The sequence below is a fragment of the Dendrobates tinctorius genome, unplaced genomic scaffold, assembly GCF_039654945.1.
Source record: "Dendrobates tinctorius isolate UK_male_01 unplaced genomic scaffold, ASM3965494v1 ptg000226l, whole genome shotgun sequence".
NCBI lineage: Eukaryota > Metazoa > Chordata > Amphibia > Anura > Dendrobatidae > Dendrobates > Dendrobates tinctorius.
In genome coordinates, this window is record NW_027361893.1 from 7,102,722 (window position 1) to 7,119,098 (window position 16,377).

Sequence of the window (16,377 nt, forward strand, 5' to 3'; positions counted from 1 at the left end):
CACTGTTTTGTGTAGACTATCGTAAGCTCAATGAGAAAACAGTGACGGATGCATACCCCATGCCAAGTGTAGATGAGTTGTTAGACCGGCTGGCGGGGGCAAAGTATTTGACCACCATCGATCTATGCAAAGGCTACTGGCAGATTCACCTTAGTCCTGACGCTATTCCTAAGTCGGCATTTGTTAGCCCGTTCAGCTTATTCCAGTTTCGAGTTATGCCATTCGGGATGAAGAATGCCCCGGCGACCTTCCAAAGGCTGGCTGACCGGCTTCTGGATGGTCTCCAGGACTATGCTTGTGCCTACCTGGACGACATCGCCATTTACAGTTCAACATGGGAAGAGCATCTAAATCACCTAGAGACAGTATTGGACAGGATCCACCAGGCCGGAATCACCCTGAACCCAAACAAGTGTCACGTGGGCAAAGCAGAGGTTCAGTATTTAGGGTACTGGGTGGGAAGTGGGAAACAGCGACCACAACCAGCCAAGATTGAGGCCATAGCCAAATGGCCCATCCCACGCACTAAAACCCAGGTCATGGCGATTCTAGGGACAGCGGGGTATTACAGGAAATTAGTTACCAATTACAGCAGCGTAGCCAAGTCCCTCACTGATTTGACCCGTAAGAACCAACCCCGCCAGGTAACCTGGACCTCAGAGTGTGAGAAAGCCTTCAGCCAACTAAAGGACGCCCTCACCAATACCCCTGTATTGGCCGCACCCGATCCAACTAAACATTTCCTGGTTCACACAGACGCTTCTATGTTTGGATTGGGGGCAGTACTGAGCCAAGTCGGGCCGGACGGGCAAGAACATCAGGTAGCTTACTCGAGTCGGAAACTACTGCCCCATGAAGTAAGCTATGCGGCCATCGAGAAGGAGTGCCTGGCGGTAGTATGGGCACTCAAGAAGTTGCAACCATATTTGTATGGACGACAGTTTTCCCTCCTAACGGACCATAATCCCCTAGTCTGGCTTAATCGGATCTCCAGAGACAACGCCAGATTGTTGCGGTGGAGTTTAGCCCTACAACCTCTGGACTTCACCATCCACCACCGACCCGGCAAACAAAACGGTAACGCCGATGGACTAAGTCGACAAACGGAACTTGTACCAACCCCATAAACTTTGGTCATCCCCAAACCGATCCGTTGAGGATCAGACTGTGTATGCCGATCGCGTCGCTGAAAAGGGGAGCCGTGTTACATGTTACAGAACCACTTAGCACCCAGAATATGCTGTACAGTTATATGTATGTATAATAGGTTCTATGTGAGATGCATGTCCCTAATGCATCAGCATTCCCCTTTTGTCCGCCCTCCCCCCCACCTTTGTAATTTCCACAGTAAACATCGGCAGGCTCCGGCCACCTGCGGCTTTTGTAATGCATGTCTGGCCTTCCGCTTTTCTATTGGCCTGCCCTCTGTATCTGTGTGATATATTCTGTGTCCTGTGAGTAAAGTGTTGTCAGACTGGAAATACATGGAGAAGCAGTGATCTTTTATATGCGCCCATGTAAGCAAGGAATTCCAGCCAGCGAGATTCATTCAGACTCCAGCCAACGCAGAGCGGACCTCCAAAAACACGGGGTGGTACTGAAAGAGGTACCCCAGCTTGGTAGACCCCGTTACACCACAGAATAGCAGGAAACACTATGGTCCAAGCCTAGGGGTCCCTGTGTAAGTCCATGTGCATGTAAGGATGTTAAAGGGCAATGAGCAAGGCAATCCTTGGGATATGGAAAGTAGAGAAGATAGTGCCAAGCATGTTCATGGTGGACATCTTTTGAGCTGCCAGGTGACCACGAACAGTGCTCCTAATACATTGTGTCTGCAAACTATTCCAGCTAGATCTGCATTCATATAACTAAATGGCGCTCCTTCCCTTCTCAACACTGCCATGTGCAAAAGACAGTAGTGTGCAATCCTATGTAGGGTATTGTGCGAAGTTGGTAAATCTGTAAGATCCATTTGTTTTCTATTATCCTTTGTGAATAATTACAAAGTTATCACCACAAAGTGACACATCAGATTTTAAAAATGGGGCCTGATTAGGAACACAAAACTGGCTGCAGGAAGAGGTTAAATCAGAGTATTTTGGACACTACTGTAATCAAAAACTGTGACTATAGACATTAACACATCTACTGAAATTATCAAACCCAACAGTCTTCATCAGTAGTGTTGAGCATTCCGATACCGCAAGTATCGGGTATCGGCCGATACTTGCTGTATCGGAATTCCGATACCGACTTCCGATATTTTTTCAATATCGGAATTCGGCATCGGAATCGGAAGTTGTTGATTGACGGCCTGACGTCATCATGATGCGCGGTGTGTGCGCATCATGATGCGCCGTCATTTCGGGCCTTCCGGGGGGCTGTGCCGGCCTGCCGGGGGGCTGTGTGGACTGCCCGGGGTCTGTACCGGCCTGCCGGGGGGCTGTGCCGGCCTGCCGGTGGTCTGTGCACCCTGTGGGGGTCTGTACCGGCCTGCCGGGGGGCTGTGCCGGCCTGCCGGGGGGCTGTGCTGATGTCCGGGGGTCTGTGCAAGCATCGTCCGATGGGACTACAAGTCCCATCGGGCGATGCCTGCTACCATGACAGTGATTGACACATTAGCCAATGATGGGACAGTAGTAGTCCCATCATCCGGCTAATGTGTTAAATGTTAAAAAAAAAAATACTACATACATACTACATGCATGCTACATACATACTACATGCATGCTACATACATACTACATATATACTACATACATACTACATACATGCTACATACATACTGCATGCTACATACATACTACATACATACTACATGCATGCTACATACATACTACATATATACTACATACATACTACATACATGCTACATACATACTGCATGCTACATACATACTACATACATACTACATGCATGCTACATACATACTACATATATACTACATACATGCTACATACATACTGCATGCTACATACATACTACATACATACTACATACATACTACATGCATACTACATATATACTACATGCATGCTACATACATACTACATGCTACATACATACTACATATATACTACATACATACTACATACATGCTACATACATACTGCATGCTACATACATACTACATACATACTACATGCATGCTACATACATACTACATGCATGCTACATGCATGCTACATACATACTACATGCTACATACATACCACATATATACTACATACATACAATACATTCATACAATACATACATAGACATACAGTACATATAACATAGAGTAACATACTTACCAATACTTGTCACATTGTTCCCCGAAGCCATTGTCTTTTCCGGGATAAATATTAACATAACAAACCACAAAAATACTCACCCACGATCCGAAGCAGTCCACGAGTGTGTCCCACGACGATCTTGGGTAGAGAACTGCAGCATCAGATGATGCTGCCGTTCTCTACGGGCTGCAGGAATCCAATGACGGAAGGTAGGTATCCTTCCGCACTGTATTCCTCCGCCACTTAAAAAAAAAAAGTCCCTAGTCTCACTTTATGCCATTGCTGTGTGGGAATTTCCCACGCAGCAATGGCATAAAGTGAGACTAGGGACTTTTTTTTTTTTAAGTGGCGGAGGAATACAGTGCGGAAGGATACCTACCTTCCGTCATTGGAGTCCTGCAGCCCGTAGAGAACGGCAGCATCATCTGATGCTGCAGTTCTCTACCCAAGATCGTCGTGGGACACACTCGTGGACTGCTTCGGATCGTGGGTGAGTATTTTTGTGGTTTGTTATGTTAATATTTATCCTGGAAAAGACAATGGCTTCGGGGAACAATGTGACAAGTATTGGTAAGTATGTTACTCTATGTTATATGTACTGTATGTCTATGTATGTATTGTATGAATGTATTGTATGTATGTAGTATATATGTGGTATGTATGTAGCATGTAGTATGTATGTAGCATGCATGTAGTATGTATGTAGCATGCATGTAGTATATATGTAGTATGTATGTAGCATGTAGTATGTAGCATGCATGTAGTATATATGTAGTATGTATGTAGCATGTAGTATGTATGTAGCATGCATGTAGTATATATGTAGTATGTATGTAGCATGTAGTATGTATGTAGCATGCATGTAGTATATATGTAGTATGTATGTAGCATGTAGTATGTATGTAGCATGTATGTAGCATGCATGTAGTATATATGTGGTATGTATGTAGCATGCATGTAGCATGCATGTAGTATGTATGTAGTATGTATGTAGTATATATGTAGTATGTATGTAGCATGTATGTAGTATGTATGTAGCATGCATGTAGCATGCAGTATGTATGTAGCATGCATGTAGTATATATGTAGTATGTATGTAGCATGTAGTATGTAGCATGCATGTAGTATATATGTAGTATGTAGCATGTAGTATGTATGTAGCATGCATGTAGTATATATGTGTTATGTATGTAGCATGTAGCATGCATGTAGCATGCATGTAGTATGTATGTAGTATATATGTGGTATGTATGTAGCATGCAGTATGTATGTAGCATGCATGTAGTATATATGTAGTATGTATGTTGCATGTAGTATTTATGTAGTATGAATGTAGCATGTATGTAGTATGTAGTATGAATGTCGCATGTATGTAGTATGCATGTTGTATGTATGTAGCATGTAATTTTTTTTTTTTTTTTTACATTTAACACATTAGCCGGATGATGGGACTACTACTGTCCCATCATTGGCTAATGTGTCAATCACTGTCATGGTAGCAGGCATCGCCCGATGGGACTTGTAGTCCCATCGGACGATGCCTGCACAGACCCCCGGAGCCTGCACAGACCACCGGCAGGCCGGCACAGCCCCCCGGAGCCTGCACAGCCCCCCGGCAGGCCGGCACAGCCCCCCTTCAGGCCGGCACAGCCCCCCGGCAGGCCGGCACAGCCCCCCGGAGCCGGCACAGACCACCGGCAGGCCGGCACAGACCACCGGAGCCTGCACAGACCCCCTGGCAGGCCGGCACAGCCCCCCGAAAGGCCCGTACAGACCCCAGAGAGGCTGTACAAGGGCAGGAAAGGGTTTTTCTTATTCCGATACCGGAAGTCCCATAGACTTGAATGGGACTTCCGGTATCGGAATCGGCGATACCGATACTTTTTTTAAAGATCGGCCGATACCATCCGATACGATACTTTGAAGTATCGGACGGTATCGCTCAACTCTATTCATCAGTAATAAATGAGTAACTAGTGGTGAAACCTCTCTGGGGTAATCAGAGTATGGGGTTCGGTGACTTCACAATCTAAACTATCGTAAGGGCCAATATTTTCTGTCAGATGAGTTTCAAGAAGAAATATTACACATTTAAATAGAACTGTGTATAATAGTGCAGAGCTGAGATGTCTTAACCCCTTCACTACCAAGGGTGGTTTGCACGTTAACTACCGGGCCAATTTTTACAATTCTGACCACTGTACCTTTATGAGGTCATAACTCTGGAACGCTTCCATGGATCCCGGTGATTCTGACATTGTTTTCTCGTGACATATTGTACTTCATGTTAGTGGTAAAATTGCATTCAAATAACTTGCGTTTATTTGTGAAAAAAACGGAAATTTGGCGAAAATTTTGAAAATTTCGCAATTTTCCAACTTTGAATTTTTATGCCCTTAAATCACAGCGATACGGCACACAAAAAACTTAATACATAACATTTCCCACATGCTTACTTTACATCAGCACAATTTTGGAACCAAAATTTTTTTTTGTTAGGAAGTTATAAGGGTTAAAAATTGACCAGCGATTTCTCATTTTTGCAACACCATTTTATTTTTAGGGACCACTTCACATTTGAAGCCACTTTGAGGGGTCTATATGATAGAAAATACCCAAAAGTGACACCATTCTAAAAACTGCACCCCTTAAGATGCTTAAAACCACATTCAAGAAGTTTATTAACCCTTTAGGTGCATCACAGGAATTTTTTGAATATTAAAAAAAAAATGAACATTTAACTTTTTTTCACAAAAAAAATACTTCAGGTTCAATTTTCTTTATTTTACCAAGGGTAACAGGAGAAATTGGACTGCAAAAGTTATTGTGCAATTTGTCCTGAGTACGCTGATACCTGATATGTGGGGGGGAACCACTGTTTCGGCGCATGGCAGACCTCAGTAGGGAAGGAGCGCCGTTTGACTTTTTCAATGCAAAATTGGCTGGAATTCAGATCGGACGCCATGTCGCGTTTGGAGAGCCCCTGATGTACCTAAACAGTGGAAACCCCCCAAGTGACCCCATTTTGGAAACTAGACCCCCCAAGGAACTTATCTAGATATGTGGTGAGAACTTTGAACCCACAAGGGCTTCACAGAAGTTTATAACGTACAGCGGTACAATTAAAAAATCATATTTTTTCCACAAAAATGATCTTTTCACCCCCAATTTTTATTTTTCCAAGGGTAATAGGACCCTAAAAGTTATTGTGCAATTTGTCCTGAGTACGCTGATACCCCATATGTGGGTGTAAATGACTATTTGGGCGCATAGCAGAGCTCGGAAGGGAAGCAGCGCCATTTGACGTTTTTGGCTAGATTTGAGATCGGACACCATGTCGCGATTGGAAAGCCCCTGATGTACCAAAACAGTGGAAACCCCCCATAAATGACACCATTTTGGAATCTAGACCCCCCAAGGAACTTATCTAGATGTGTGGTGAGAACTTTGAACCCCCAAGGGCTTCACAGAAGTTTATAACGTACAGCAGTACAATTAAAAATCATATTTTTTCCACAAAAATGATCTTTTCACCCTCAATTATTATTTTTCCAAAAGTAACAGGACCCTAAAAGATATTGTGCAATTTATCCTGAGTACGCTGATACCCCACATGTGGGGGTAAACCACTATTTGGGCGCATGGCAGAGCTCGGAAGGGAAGCAGCGCCATTTGACGTTTTTGGCTGGAATTGAGATCGGACACCATGTCGCGTTAGGAGAGCCCCTGATGTACCAAAACAGAAGAAACCCCCCACAAATGACACCATTTTGGAAACTAGACCCCCCAAGGAACTTATCTAGATGTGTGGTGAGCACTTTGAACCCCCCAGTGCTTCACTGAAGTTTATAACGTCCGGGCGTGAAAATAAAAAAATCTTATTTTTTCCACAAACATCATCTTTTAGTCCCCATTTTTTTATTTTCCCAAGGGTAACAGGAGAAATTGGACCCCAAAAGTTGTTGTCCAATTTGTTCTGAGTACGCTGACACCCCATATGTGGGAGATAACTACTGTATGAGGACACGTCGGGGCTCGGAAGGGAAGTAGTGACGTTTTGGAATGCAGACTTTGATGGAATGGTCTGTGGGTGTCATGTTGCCTTTGGAGAGCCCCTAATGTACCTAAACAGTGGAAACCCCCCACAAATGATCCCATTTTGGAAACTAGACCCCCTGAGGAACTTATCTAGATGTGTGGTGAGCACTTTGAACCCCCAAGGGCTTCACAGAAGTTTATAATGCCCAGGCATGAAAATAAAAAAATCGTATTTTTTCCACAAACATGATCAATTAGTCCCCAATTTTTTTATTTTCCCAAGGGTAACAGGAGAAATTGGACCCCAAAAGTTGTTGTCCAATTTGTCCTGAGTACGCTGATACCTCATATGTGGGAGAAAACTACTGTATGGGCACAAGTCGGGGCTCGGAAGGGAAGTAGTGACGTTTTGGAATGCAGACTTTGATGGATTGGTCTGCGGGTGTCATGTGCGTTTGGAGAGCCCCTGATGTACCTAAACTATTGAAACTCCCCACAAGTGACCTCATTTTGGAAACTAGACCCCCCACGGAGCTTATCTAGATGTGTGGAGAGCACTTTGAACCCCCAAGTGCTTCACAGAAGTTTATAACGCCTGGGCGTGAAAATAAAAAAAACATTTTTTTCCGCAAAATTATATTTTTGCCCCCAATTTTTTATTTTCCTAAGGGTAACAGGAGAAATTGGACCCCAAAAGTTGTTTTGTAATTTGTCCTGAGTAGGCTGATACCCTACATGTGGGGGTAAAACACTGTTTGGGCGCATGGCAGAGCTTGGAAGGGAAGGAGCACCATTTGACTTTTTCAACGCAGAATTGGCTGGAATTGAGATCAGACGCCATGTTGCCTTTGGAGAGCACCTGATGTGCCCAAACAGTGGAAACCCCCCAATTATAACTCCAACCCTAACCTCAACACACCCCTAACCCTAATCTGAGCCCTAGCCCTAACCCTAGCCCTAACCCTAACCCTAACCCTAGCCCTAGCCCTAACCCTACCCTAACCCTAACCCTAGCGGGAAAATGGAAATAAATACATTTTCTTTTAGTTTTATTATTTTTCCCTAACTAAGGGGGTGATAACGGGGGGTTTGATTTACGATTTATGGCGGTTTTTATGTTTGGTGGCTGTCGCACGCTAAAAGACGCTTTTTATTGTAAAAATAGTTTTTGCATCACCACATATTGAGAGCTATAATTTTTCCGTATTTTGACCCACCGAGTCATGTGAGGTCTTATTTTTTGCGGGACGAGTTGACGTTTTTATTGGTACCATTTTCGGGCACGTGACATTTTTTGATCGCTTTTTATTTCGATTTTTGGGACGCAGAATGAACAAAAACCAGCGTTTCATGAATTTCTTTTGGGGGGTGCGTTTACACCGTTCCGCGTGCGGTAAAATTGATAAAGCGGTTTTATTCTTCGGGTCAGTACGGTTACAGCGATACCTCATTTAGGTCGTTTTTTTATGTTTTGTCGGTTTTTTGCAATGAAAACAATTTTATATAAAAAATAATTATTTTTGTTTCGCTTTATTCTGTGAGCTATAACTTTTTTATTTTTTTGCGGATGATGCTGTATGGTGGCTCGTTTTTTGTGGGACAAGATGACGTTTTCAGCGGTACCATGGTTATTTATATGCGTCTTTTTGATCGCGCGTTATTGCACTTTTTGTTCGGTGGTATGATAATAAATCATTATTTTTTGCTTTGTTTTTTATTTTTATTTTTTAAGGGGTTCGCTAAAGGGGTTAACTAATGGGACAGTTTTATAGGGCAGGTCATTACGGACGCGGCGATACTAAATATGTGTACTTTTATTGTTTTTGGGTTTTTTTATTTTGAAAAAATGGATTTATTGGGGAATATTTTTTTTTTTTTTTACTAATTTATTTAGCGATTTTTTTTTAATTATTTTTAACACTTTTTTTTTTTTTTTTTTTTTTTACTTTATTACCTTGTCCCAGGTGGGACATCACTGTCCTGTGACAGATCGCTGATCTGTCACATCACAGATCACTGTGACAGATCAGCGATCTGTCACAGGCACTGCTGCAGACTTCCTCATGCCTGCGCTTTGCAGGCACTGAGGAAGCCAGCTTCCTCAGGCCCCCGAAGGCCCCCGTCGCCATCTTGGATTCGGGGGCCTGGAGGAAAGGAGCCCCCCGCAGCAGCGCTGCACATTGCGCTGCCGTGGGGGGCTCAGGGAAGCACGGAGGGAGCCCCCTCCCGATGCTTCCCTTTAACCCCCGGTACACCGCGATCGCGTTTGATCGCGGTGTGCAAGGGGTTAACGTGTCGGGGGCGGTCCGTGACCGCCCCTGACACATTGTGCCGGGTGTCAGCTATGATAATTAGCTGACACTCGGCCGCGATCAGCGGCGCTCACCACGTGGGCGCCGCTGATCGCGATGACGTAATATTCCGTCCATGGTAATTAGGTCCATGGTCACATGGACGGAATATTACGTCAATTGTAGGTAAGGGGTTAAAGGGAACCTGTCAGCAGGATTGTGCACAGTAACCTACAGACACTGTCAGGTCAGCGCCGTTATACTGATTACAATGATACCTGGTGATGAAATCCATCTTGTGGTTGTTGTTTAATCTGTATTTGTAGCTTTCAGTTAATGAGATTCTCGTGCTCTGGGGTGGGGCTGTGGGCGGGGCTGTGGTGGATCTGTGGGCGGGGCTTTATGTGGTGCTCTGCTTACATATGCATCTGTATTGGCTTTTGACAGGTTACTGATCCCTCAGTGACCTGCTCCGCATTTTTACATAATTTATATAATAGCGTTGATATTATTGTTGATAATGCCTATAATATTGTGGCTATTGTGAGGCTTAGAAAAGAAATTACATCCAGCAAAATGTCACCATTAAACAATAACCACAAGACGGATTTTATCACCAGTTATCAATGTAATCAGTATAATGGCGCTGACCTGACAGTGTGTGTAGGTTGCTGTGTACAATCCTACTGAAGGGTTCACCTTAAATTTAGATCTAAGGCATTTGGAATAGGCGATGGAGAGCTTTTATTTAAGACTATCAGAGAGTTACAGACTCACATAAGTGAGGCAGAACAATCCCACCACAATCACACAGAATGAGCAGGTAAAAAACAAAACATAGAATAAATAAAAATGCTACATCACTACTGCAACAGTAAAGCAGAGTTGCACTCTGTAACAACCCTGCTGGCATCACTGCATGGCCTCCCATCCCCACACACAAACTTACTCACTGTTCCAGGTCATGTGGTGATTTCTGTCTGCTGCCAGCTCCATGTGCTATGCCTCTTGTTTTCCTGCTTGCTCTCCATGTTTCCTGACTGTGTGTATAGGGGGGCGGTGCCTGAACTCTCTGCTTCTTATGCAGTCAGGGTGCAGCGGTCTAATCTGTCCCCGACCAATCACCTGGAGCCCTTTACTATATAGGGTCGCTACATCCTCTAACCTTTGCCTTTGCAATGTCTATACTCAGTTAGCTCCTTGCTACTGAGGTAGCCAGGCCCTGTCCTTTGTCTTGCCTTCCTTGTGAGGCTTTACTCCCAGCATTTCTAGTACACTCTGAGTGCCTGCCAGGAGGCTTATATCCTGATCCTTGTCTTGTCCTAGCTTTGTCTGGGTACTTGCCTGGTACTTCTTTGCTCACCCTCGAGGAGGCAGAATATCCTGGTCCCTGTATCCTTTGGTCCCTGTAACTTATCTTGTACTGTGTCTCTGTCTGAACTCTGTCTTACCTCTGTCTGTCTGTCTCCTTGTCTGTGGTTCCTTTCCCTGCTGTGTCTTTCCCTGTGTCCTCCCTGTCTGTCCCTTGCACGCTTGCAAGCTCCGCCTCCCTTGCACTCTTGCAAGCTCCGCCTACCTTGCAGTCCTGCAAGCTCCGCCCACTCCGCACTCTTGCAAGCTCCGCCCACTCCGCGCTCCTGCTTTTGTCATATTCCACTCTCTCCTATCCGTACCTGCACCTCCTATTTGAACAGGACCCTACCTGTTCCTCCATATTCCATTCCTTCCAGCCAGTACCTGCTCCTGCTGTATGAACAGGACCCTACCTGTTCCTCCATATTCCATTCCTTCCAGCCAGTACCCGCTCCTGCTGTATGAACAGGACTCTACCTATACCTTTGCACACCACACCTACCTACCCTGTGTCTCAAGCCGTGCCTGCTTACCCTGTGTCTCAAGCCGTGCCTGCCTGCCCTGTGTCTCAAGCCGTGCCTGCCTGCCCTGTGTCTCAAGCCGTGCCCGCCTGCCCTGTGTCTCAAGCCGTGCCCGCCTGCCCTGTGTCTCAAGCCGTGCCCGCCTGCCCTGTGTCTCAAGCCGTGCCCGCCTGCCCTGTGTCTCAAGCCGTGCCCGCCTGCCCTGTGTCTCAAGCCGTGCCCGCCTGCCCTGTGTCTCAAGCCGTGCCCGCCTGCCCTGTGTCTCAAGCCGTGCTCGCCTGCCCTGTGTCTCAAGCCGTGCAAACCTGCCTTATGTCTCAAGCCGTGCCCGCCTGCCTTGTGTCTCAAGCCGTGCCTGCTTGCCCTGTGTCTCAGCCTGCTTGTCACTCGCACCTGTCCAGGTGTCCTGTTCCAGAGTGGGATCAGCAGCCACAGCCAGACACCACCCTGGAGTGGCACCCAACAGCTACCTGCCGCACAAGCCTGACCTCACCATCAGAGGCTCCAGTGAAGACCCAGGTAGCTGCCGTAATCACGCCCCTTCCAGGGTAGCCTGGTTTGTGGAACAACGGGGCCACAACTCCCCGGCTTGAGCCAATCAGCCTAGGCGCGAGCGTGACACACTCATTTATGTTGGATCATTGGAGCTACTACGAATACTGATCAGAAGATTAGAGAAAATAATATTGCTCCCCATTTCAGGAGAGATTGCGCAGTAATCTGAATTTCTTAGGATCGATAACATGTCCATGTCATTTATGACGTGGAGTGAATGCATGAAACCAGGGCTCGAGCCATACCAACACATCTCCTGCAGGGGTGAATAAATGTATGTTACAGCCATCAGCCAGGCACAGCTTAGAGATATATCATGGCTCAGGTGAAATGGTTTTCCTGTAGTTTATCACAATTCCCCTTGAAATTTGTTAGTTTTAATACAAATAAAAAAGTCAGGATAAAGGGAAACTCTGTTGTTATTGTCCAGAAATTCACACTTGGCCTCACTGCACATTAAGGCTGTGTGCCCACGTTGCGTTTTTTAAGTGTTTCCGCAGCGTTTGTGCCGGCTCAGACGCTACAGAAACACTTAAAAGAAGCTTCAAATTAATTTGCATGCGTTTTTGTTTTTTTGTGCCAATGCATGCGTTTTTAAACGCTCAGGAATCGCTTAGCGGCTAAAAACGCAGCATGCTCATTAATTTCCGCATTGCTGAGCGGTTTTACCCCCTGTGCACACGGTGCAGATTCTGTGCAGTAGATTTGGCCCTGCAGAACTGCACGTGATATACAGTACCATTTAAGGCTATGTAAAACAAAAAAGGCTGTGCACATGCTGCAGATTTTTCAGCGCAGATTTGGTGCGGAATAAAAGAAGCAGCATGTCACTTCTTTTGTGCGGTTTTGCTGCAATTTTCCACCTGCTCCATTATAGAAATCTGCAGGTGAAAACTGCCGGGGAAAATCCGCACAAAAACTGCACTAAATCTGCAGGTAAAACGCAGGTCATTTTACCTGCAGATTTAGCAAAATCTGCTCGGAAAATTCCACAGCAGAATCCGCACCGTGTGCACATAGCCTCACGCTTTCCCCAATGTTCCCAGAAAACGCGCGTCAAAAAACGCTACAAAAAAGCACATCTTTTGTGCAAAAACCGCGCAAGAAACGCGCGGAAAAAAGACGTGCGTTTTCTGGGAAGGAGATCAGTTTCCTAAGCGTTTAAAAACGGTAGCGTGGGCACATAGCCTTGATGTTGTCGATCATAAAAGCGAAGTTTGGCCAGAAAGACTGGACCTGGTCTTGTAGGGACCATATGAGACATTCAGCAGCACAGAAGGGAGATTCATCCAATAAGATATCAGGGTTCTAGGAAGCCAACAGCATCATTACCCTCCGATTTCTCTTAGAGAACCATCATAATACTTTTCTTCATGTGATTTTCTAACTTGTCAGCACATTCTACGTACGCTGTCATTTGGCTTTGTAGTTTACAGATCTGGGCAGGTAAGGGTCAGCATCTTCTAACCCCAGGGGGTAGGTGGACCCTCCAGGTGGTAAGTTCTATAGAAAATGGCTTTCAGTGCCAAAGGTCATTTGAACAGTTTTGAGTGGAGGAGAATGTTATGGTCCATTTGGAAATTTCTACCATCATTGGAGGGCCACACAAAAATGATCACCTTGAAAATTACACCGGTATATTTAGTCAAACAATTAATTACGGTAACTCACCCTTAATGTGATGGCTGGAGCTGCTTCTCCATCACTGGGGGCTACATATATCTCTTCCCTGAGAAAGCATGCCGTGTGACACGAGAAACGCGCGTCGGGCCCCCCCACACCTGGCCAAGGGCTCACTGCGTTACTGCCATTGGTAAGCACTTACCCCTATATGTTTTCTTTATGCATACCTGCAACTCTCAATCTCATTGCTAGTATAGCATTGGGGGCTTTCCTTTTATGGTGTATGTTTTATTTAAACACACTGGCATTTGATTTATGCAAACTTATTGATGTACATTGCATGCACCGTTGAGCAGTTTTTTGGGGTTTTTTTGCGCTGTGAGTACCCTGTGGTTTGTCTGCTTTCACCCTGTGGTGATGTCATATTTATTACTCTATGTGTTACAATATCATTTAATTTTTATATTGAATAAAGATGAATTTTAGATACTATTCATCTGTATACTCCTTCTTCTCCTGGTGTTTATATCTACTGGAGTGGGTGCTCTCCTTTTTGAATTGAGGGGGCTACGTTTTGTTATATCCCCTGTTTTTGACATTTGAGATGTCACTGAGGCTTTTGCATATAATATATCACAGGTAGTAGGATATACAGTACTCGGGGGGATATACAGCACTTCCGGGGTAAATGCAGCACTGGGAAATATACTGTCATGATCTGAATTTGATCTGACAGTTTTAAATTGCACAGGGTGAACTTTTTTTTTACTTTGGCAAGTGCCAAGTGATTTGACTGTCCCCGGTGGTGGTTAGTGGTATCGCACTTTAGGTTTAATGTGCACGTAATTATGAATCAGGTGTGGGGCTCTATAAGTGAGTCTCAGGGTGTGCAATCACTGCTGGTGATATTCATTGATTGATTCTGAGTTGGTGAGAGCCTGGTGGAAGGATGGAGCTGAGGAGGAGTCCTGCGCAGCTTAGCCAGGGGGGACGTGTGTCAGCTATGGTGTCTGGACGAAGGGCTGGCATGGCGTGGTGGGGTCGCAGTGATGGTGTCGGCAGGAAGTGTCTGCATGGACTGGTGGAGTGGCGACTATGGAGAGTGGCACTCACCATGTGGGACTTGGCTGCTGAGCTGGACTCAAGCATGCTTGCCTTCATGGCAGAAGCTGAACTCATCTTTGGGACTCTGTTACTAAGCATCAGCAACTGGTGGTGGACTCTGCTCCAAGGCTGCACTATGGTGAAGGATCCTGTTATGGTGATGGATCCGGGTGGAGGAGAAGACGCACGTAGGTGGAGGGCTCTGTTGCAGGAGCATAAGCACAGAGCATAGAGCTAAGTGGTGTCCCCCTGTATTGTCTCTTTCCCTCATGTGTGTTATTAGTGCAGTGGTGGGATTAGTTTCCGCACCAGCCTACTCCCTAGTGAGGGTTTAGGGTCAGGGCGAGCAAGGGTTTAAGGTTCGCGTGCGGCGACAGGTGCGGAGCCTGTATAGGGAACGTAAGGAGTGCAGGGACACTGGCTCAGGGGAGCTCAGGAGGTCTCCACTTCCCTATTCCCTATCGCAGGGCCCACCATTGTTAATGTTTCCCAGGTTTCCCCTTATTATTTAAATTCGCCGTACTGGAGGTGGGGTTTCCAGAATTTATATTAACGTGTAATACCTAAATTCGCCAGGTGGAGGCGGTGTATCCATCTGCACGTATTATTTAAATTCGCCACTGGAGGCGCTGTATCCAGGGTCACGTGTGTTATGGGTTCGCCTTGCGGTAACATCTGCGTCCAGACACACGTGACCGTGACATATACACATCACTTGAGGGGCACATACAGCTTGAGGGAGGATATATAGCACTGGTGGTGACAGGGATCGTCGGGGAGGCTCATAGATCACCGGGAGGACAGATCACAGAGGGGTGACACGAAGATCACAGGGGTGGGGCACAGATATCACAGGGGTGCACATAGCTGGGGGCACAGAGATCACGGGGGGCATATAGCTAGGGGGCACAGATCACGGGAAAAAGTCACAGGGGGCACATAGATCACAGGGGACACTAAGCTAGGAGCCACAGATATCACAGGGGTGCACATAGCTGGAGGGCACAGATCACAGGGGGCATAGATACCACATGGGGAAACAGCTGGGGGGGCACATAGATGGAGGGCACATAAATCACAAGGGGGCATACAGCTAGGGTGGCACAGATCATAGGGGGCACATAGCTGGAGGGCACAGATCACAGGGGTATACAGTATATAGGTGGGGGCACAGATCACATGTGAAAACATAGCTGGGGGGCACAGAGATCATGGGGGGCACATAGCTGGAGGGCACAGATCACATGGGGCATAGATATCACATGGGGAAACAGCTGGGGGGGCACATAGATGGAGGGCACAGATATCACAGGTGCGTATATAGCTGGGGTGGCACAGATCACAGGGGGGCACGTTGCTGGAGGGCACAGATCACAGGGGGTATATATAGGTGGGGGGCACAGATCACATGTGGAAACATAGCTGGGGGACACAGAGATCATGGGCGGCACATAGCTGCATAGCTGGGGGGTACATAGCTGAGAAGCACAGATTACAAGTAGAAAAGCACACAGCTGCCAGCACAGAGATTCCCAGGGAGGCACAGAGCTGAGGGCATGCACAGAGATAGCTGTGGACTCTCTGGCAGCATCTCCTCTTCCGGGACATGTGGA

At 46.0% G+C, this 16,377-nt stretch overlaps 1 protein-coding gene across 1 annotated transcript in view; it reads right to left on the reverse strand.

Annotated features, from left to right (window-relative positions):
• The window catches only part of LOC141059252 (uncharacterized), a 34,572-nt gene that overhangs the window by 15,917 nt on the left and 2,278 nt on the right, over positions 1-16,377 (reverse strand). The gene's annotated exons all lie outside the window — the stretch shown is intronic.